Here is a 7,585-nt window from a genome sequence, read left to right as displayed (position 1 = left end):
AGCAGACTTTTTTGCAGCTGTATCCTACGGTCTTGTTTGTGTTCGATCATATCTATGAAAAACACTAGCCCGTCCCGGTGGGTTTAAGGTTATAATAGCAAGGCATGTTATACATGTATGTACAAGTGCAGACATATGTTTATAAATTACTTATTGTACAAACTATATATTTAATATTTGTTCCATTATCAAATGTTAATTTCTTCTCACAGACGCTATCATGAACAACGCCTTATGTATCCTGAACCTTTTATATACACTCGGTCGATAACTAATGGTACATGTATACAATTAAGCAAAATTTTCACTAAATCCTGTTTATTGTGACATGCATGGTTGCATCCATTACACAGAAGGGTGTCATGTCACATCATTGGCCATGACCACGAAGCTTTGATGTATACTGGTAATTGATGCATGCAGTGATTAGCAGTGTAGGTTTGGGTGCATGCGGATATTTTTGTTTATTTTTAGGGACATTGATCTGACTTGTTGCTCAGTTCCCTATTTTATTGTCTTCAAAAATTATCAGAAATGAGCAATGTTAGACAAGAAAATTTCTGAAACAGATCCCAACCGTTTCGGATCTTGAGTTTGAATTATTTGTTAACATAGTAACAGCATTTACATGTATCAACCGTAACACACACCTGTGCATGAATGTGCTCTCTCAGACCTCTGGTGTACAGAGGGGACATTGCCACTTCTACTAAACCAAAATGTCTATTTGATTTATAAAAATATTTTACCAATGTCATGAATAAAAGCAACTTTGGAATTATTTATGCATAATTATATTAAACCAAAAATTAATATTTCAAATAAAAACTGGACATATGTTTGGTATCTTTAAAATTGTAGCAGAAAATGGTTATTTCTTTTTAATTTATATGGATATCCAAAAATCACTCAAATGTCTCCTGCAAAACAGGGTTTTTGTTGTAGTAGCTCCAACATGAGTCGCTCCATCTGCGCAGGATTAGCTTCGCAAGGCTCGGGGAAGTTTCCCGGTTCTGTCGCTTGCTCGGCTTGGACTGCCATCCGCGGCCATAGCCCGCTAAACTACCATATTTCAAAGACCAGCTGTTATTACAAAGAACATATAAATAAATTTGAAAAAAATCCGTTCTAGATTAAAACAAAAAAGTAATAAACTCGAGAATATAAAAAAAAAGACAGTTGCATAATTAATGATTAGTCCTGTAATTCAGTTATTTAACGTCATTAAAATCAAATTTCTTCACCAGTACTGGCACTTTTAATAACTAATTTGCCTGAGGTAGACAAGTTTTGAATACCAATATGGTCAAATGGTATCTGATTCTTAATGGTACCATCGACGACACTTACAATTTAAATGCTTTAAATAGCATTTTCATAAGATTAATATAGGTCTTATACTCTATACTAGTTTTTAGTCTTTTATGTACGGTTCCACGATACATGTATGCTCTTTTAAAAGAGTAAGATGAAATGTCTTCCCTGTAAATTATACATTATTTCACGACTATTAGATATTTATGAGGGAAATACACAGTCTTCATCGGAGAATAACTTATTGAACTTAAATATGCTCAATTTTAATTACTTCTATATTTTTGCTCTTTTAATGGTCTAATTTATATGTAAAAATGATTGCGAACTCGTACAGGTATGTAAGCGCTCGTACTTAAACAATTGTACTGCCTAACAAATAGAATTTAATCACGTTTGGCCGATGATAAATTAAAAACTTTGTGCAAATAATGGCATATCTCGGTATAAACTGATTTGCAGAACATATTCCGCTAAAAATACCGAACCTCCTCAATGTACTGCACGTAGATTGTATTTTTCTTTGTATTGATTCTTATGAAGTTTGGTAATCCAAAACAAATAAGGCAAGTCCGCATATTTTGTTACCATGTTGAGAGAAGACATAAATGACTTATGACTGTTTAGGATTCATCTTTGTCAAAAGTAGTACGTGTGTATGTGGCATTACCTTGACCGTTACTTTCAATGATTGAACAATTCATCAACAGCAGCAGATTCCAGAAAAGCTGGCAGTTTCTCTGAATTTTGGACCATGAGAAACTACCTTACGTAATAGTTTATTCTCAATGATATTCAAATCACCAGCGATGACATGACCACAAGAACTGTAATTAAAGAGAGAAGAAGTACAGTCATATGTCAGAGAGGACTTTAAGTATTCCTCAGTGCTTAGATTTTGCAGTGTCTTTCTATGGAAGGAGAAATTATCACTGACATACAAATATTTAATAGATACATATATTTAGGTTACAGACCACAAATTCAACCAATGAGCATTTGGAACGTACGCAAAAATAGTCCTACAGAAATTACCCCTGTTCCTCACAGTGCTGTGAAAAAAGTTCTCATCTCATATATAAAATGTAAACAGTTTCTGAAAGGAAAAACATTTCTGTACATTTTATAGGTGCATTTCGCTTCTTGTGATGTGAAGCCAAATCTCCATAATGATTTCTAGATATACCCCTATTTTGTGAAAACACTGGGATTTCCCATGCTATTTATAGACACTTCACTTCCGGTGACCTGTACCGCACTGCAAGTCTGCTAACCCCACATGCCATTCTGAGGTTTGTGAGCTGACATATGTAGAATCATGCTGATATATAGTTCTCTGCAGGTTAAAGTTAAGGTTAAGTCCAGAGAAGCCATTGAATATTGTGAAATTAGCATAGAAGCCTATGGGAAGTGGAATTACTGGTTTCTAGCCTATAACATATTTACAAAATAACACGATACAGAGTAAATATAGTATTATTCCATTCTCAGATCATTCACCCACCACTCATTTATTATAATATCTTAATGTGGACTGCAATTTATCCCCCCCCCAAAAAAAAAAAAAAAAAAAAAAAAATTCAATTTAAGATACATTTTTGGGAAAATATTTGGTCTGTATGTGTTGACTGTACAGTATTACAATGTCACTTCCACCGCCGGGGGCAATACAATTAATTATAAAGTATGTCTCGCTTCTCTAATTAAAAATCACAGGAGAGATAAAAATTAAATCGCTTATACAATGATGCAATACAATTCAACATTATCGAGTTTTAAACAAAATGTCTAACCATTTATTGCAATAAAAACAGGAAAAAAACTTGTTCAAGAGATTGTGAATCTCTGCAGTCGTGGTCAGCAAAAATTTGATAATAGTACCTGGTTCAGTTTTCATTACACTCACTTCCAACTTCTCCTGGATATCTCACAAAGCACCATTCACAAGCTTTTCAAATGAATAAGCATTACTGTTAATTTTACTAAACCGAGGTTGCAACACAAAAGGTTTTACTTAACTGACGGGTACAGTTAGATACTGAAAATTTTGCCTAATTTTGTTGAAATAAAGCTGCCACGAGGCAGTCAAACCGGTGGGATGTTATTTTTGTTTTCATATTAAATGGTATTTTTTAATCCTGGATGTGTATAGTAATTAGTACTAACAGCCAAATACTATGTTCTATAGATTATTAGGCACTTAGTAACTACCGTAACCAGGAGGAAAAAAAACGAGAATGGATAAAGTGGATATATCAAAGAGACAACCACCCCGCCGGAATGAAAGCGGGAGGTGGGAAATAGATCAAAATAATAACACCCTTTTTGATTCACTTTCTCGCAATTTTAGTTCCTAAAGTTCGTGCGGAAAAAGTTTGAAAACCAACCTGCTGATGCTGAGGAGAGAACCTAATATGGCAGGGGACAGAAACATTTCGGATACCTTTCTTAATTTAAATAACACTTGTTTACCATCACATTTATTATATTTATGTTTATGTATTAGAGCTTGCATTTTATCAATATATCTATCAAAATTCAACTTAAATTCTAAGTTTTACAAAATTAGAAATATTACGCTTAATTACGCTTAACTGTAACTGTATAGTGCAACCTAACGCAAACCTCCATATTAAATTTTGCGAATACGACGTTGTGCACATTAAATGCAAGTAAGGTTATGGCCCATTATTTGTCTAAAAGGGGGTATCCAACTTCAAAGAAATAGACAAAAATGCAAAATGACACTTCTGACATTTAGTGTTGGCCTTGTAGATAAATAATGAACGGCCCCACACTTTAAAAAGAATAACAAGAACTAATTTCGTGATTTTACTGTCGTCGCGGAAGTGGCGAAAAATCAATCTCCCGCGAAAAAATGTTGGTATACAAGTGCCTTTCATATTATATAACATTTTTCATCAACATGGTTACTATTTTGCTCAACTTAAAAGTGACTTTCTTTGACGCAATACGCCAAAACATACACTTTCTATATACCATTGTGATCACAATGCTCTATTCTAACAGATAAAACAAGAAAAACAGAAGACTTGAACATTATTTCTGTAATAGGTGTAATACCTCTAATTCGGAAAGCAGTCGCCTGCATGTAAAGAAACTTGACATTTATAGGTATCACCATGTAGCCCAATGTCTCAGCTTTCTAATTCATCTACCAAACAAAATGCGGTAACATTAAGGATTTGGGAGTAAAACAAATTGATGTGCCCCTACCCCTGCGAAAAATCGGTTAAATTGACATATTTTTTCAATGTCAAATCAGAGCATTTATACTTCAGTATATATTGCTTATTTGATATGTTTCTGTTAAGTACTAGAACAATTATATTTTTTTTATGACTTGTGGCGGTTTTCATAAACAGAATTTATCAAAATTTGCCAAAAAATTGGGATTTTCCATTTTCCGTTAAAAATCGCATAAATTCAACTCTACAAGTTATTGCTTAACCAAAACCTATTGAATTTGGTATCATTCGATAGATAATTTGATTTTCTACATAATGAAACAAAAAAAAAAATAAATAAATCTAAAAAAAGACTACCCATATTCTTAGAAAACTGGCCTTATTATTAAACAAAGTTCTTATTCACATTATTCACAGCATACCGACACTGTAAAACTAATATTTCACGCATTCATAATTGAGATAATGGTGTGACCAACATATCCGACCACATATCAAACCTTGCGCTTAGATTTTCTTTCTGGGGATGTCAGTCATTTTTCAGTACTGTAAATTTCAGTCATTTTTCAATACTGTGGTTTTCTGTCGTTCCTTAGTACTTTTTCATTTCAAAGGAAACTATGATATTTGCTGATTTTTGTTTTTTCACCTCTCATGAGTATGCTTTCATTGAATATGTGTATTGTTGTCTTCTTCTGTCTTTGTCCTACACCAATTTACAATTTTATGCGGCCCAAACTCCAAACATCTTTTTAAGATTCGTTTTGGAGATATTTTGTTCTGGTTTCCCTCCATCGTTATATCGATTTTACATGTAATTTCTGGTTAAATGCATTTTAAATTGTGTAAGTTGTATGAGTTTTCATTTGTTCGAATATGAACACATCATAATGAAACTTGGTAATTACATGCTGAATGTGTTATGCAACAATTCTTAAATGTTTTCTATAACCATTTTTTTATTCAGTACAGGAATGACACATTTAAATGTACGTCTTTTTTGCTTTTTTATTGCGAAAAAGCATCATTTTTTAACGTATAAATATGAACAATCAATATCATGTTTAATCGTTTATTTACTATATATTAAACATCAACAACTTACAATAACACATTTAGTTTTTTTCCTATAATATATAAAAGAAGGGAAATATTATAAATTAATACATGGAAATATAAACAGCTGTGCCCTGAACACGTAACAATCGTCCCCATATGGAAGTCAACTGAAAACCTGTTAGAACTCGTAGCAAAAAAATGTGCTCTACTGAACGCATCTTGATACAACAACTGAGGTCGAACCCTGAGAATTGGGCCAAGTATTAACACACCATTCAAGCTAGATACAATTCTGAAATTGGATTGCGATTCAATATTTGATACAGGAAACTAATTTGACCAGAATCACAGTGGCAGCCTTATTCGTCAACAAGCATAAACCCCAATTCAATCCTAGCCTTCCTTTTGTGGTATGACACCTTGTGTACAATTTCAAAGAGATTTATTCATATTTACTCAAGTTTTTGTCCGAAAATCATGATACAGATATAACATTTGGTGACCATTGGTCGCTATAGGAACATACATACATCATACATACATACTTTGCAAAAGCATCTAGATGCTTCTCACAATTGCCTACATATTTATCAAAAGTATCTAGATACTTCTCACAAGTTTCTAGATACTTTGCAAAATCATGTAAATGCTTCTTACAACTATCTAAATATATTTAACATATATAGTTAATCCTTACAAATATATTGGTACATGTTCGTGTACTGTTCATGAATACGATACCACTAAAACGCTTTATATGATATTAAAAAATCAATACAACAAACCTATTTTCTGATATTAGAAAATCAATTTCTGATATTAAAAAATCGTTTTTTTATATTAGAAATTCAATTGGATTTTTAACATTAAAAAAGTTTTTTTATAATATTATAAAAGTGTTGTGTGATATAAGAAATCTAATTCGTAATAATAGAAAAGGATTTTGTAATATTAAAAAATCATTTTTTAATTTTAGAAAATACTCATTTTGTCCACTTTGGCTTACCATATCATATTGTAACTTAAGATTTTCCATAATATCAAGATGATAAGAAAAAAGTAATCAAGAGAACCAATATTCTAGCGGAAATCAAAATAATGCAATCAAGGGATTAATACTAGACAGGGAAAACAGACATATACAACAAATAACATGCAATAACCAAATAACATTTACAAAGAAAGAAAAGTAATTCAGAAACCCGGAATCCACCAAACAACTGTGAGCATATACAAGGGGCACAGGTGGATTATGCATTCTCTGCATTTCTAGAAACACCCGCGGAGTTGCTCATAAAACCGTGTCATGGTTTTCCTGTCTTCTTTCGTCTAACCCGGGCATGAGTTTCTATGAGCAACTCGGCGGGTGTTTCTAGAAAAGCAGTGGACGCTTACCCAACCGGTTCGCTTGTTCCATGCTCCCAGTTTTTAGTAGAGTCCGATTTGCTCATTTACTTTTGTTACTTTGTATGTATTATTTTTTTAAATTTATGTTCGTTGTGGTTGTCTGTCTTCCGTGTCTGATCTTTGTCCCTTGATTACATCGCTAGAATCTTGATTCCCTTGATTACTTTTTCGATTGTTTTACAAACAGTTGACATTGTTTTTACAAATTGTTTTGTTCTTTTAGACAAATTATGAAAAAGACTTCCTGACATTTTAAGAGATTTCCAACATTTAAACCAGAAAGAAAATTTACTAATGAAGATATGTACAGGTTTGTATAAACAGTTCTTGACAATGCAATGCTTCTTCGTTTTAAAACCTCATGAGCTTCTTTAAATACAGCAAATAAACAAGCATAATGAAAAGTATTTTTACGTTGATTTTTGTACGTGTACCAATGGAAAAAAAAACTTTGGTATATACATGTTTGCATATAAGGATGAGTAAAAACAAAACAAAAAAAGCCTGTATGAACATGTATGTTGGAAAGGTGGTGGGTTATCAATTTTCTATATTATTTACCAAGAAATGCAGATAACTCACAAGTGATAAATAGT

The 7,585-nt window shown here is 32.5% G+C and overlaps 1 long non-coding RNA gene across 1 annotated transcript in view; it reads left to right on the top strand.

The window, feature by feature from the left end:
- Window positions 1-6,944: 6,944 nt before the first annotated feature.
- The window catches only part of LOC148608600 (uncharacterized), a 40,354-nt gene continuing 39,713 nt past the window's right edge, over window positions 6,945-7,585 (top strand). Inside the window, exon 1 of the long non-coding RNA XR_015915105.1 lies at window positions 6,945-7,299. This is a non-coding gene — a long non-coding RNA (uncharacterized LOC148608600). The remainder of the gene's footprint in view (window positions 7,300-7,585) is intronic.

Source organism: Perna viridis, chromosome 9, assembly GCF_037379345.1.
Source record: "Perna viridis isolate PV_CMFRI_1.1 ecotype Kerala chromosome 9, ASM3737934v1, whole genome shotgun sequence".
Taxonomy (NCBI): domain Eukaryota; kingdom Metazoa; phylum Mollusca; class Bivalvia; order Mytilida; family Mytilidae; genus Perna; species Perna viridis.
The sequence above is the reverse complement of the archived record's forward strand: the minus strand, read 5'-3'. Positions and strand labels throughout refer to the sequence as shown.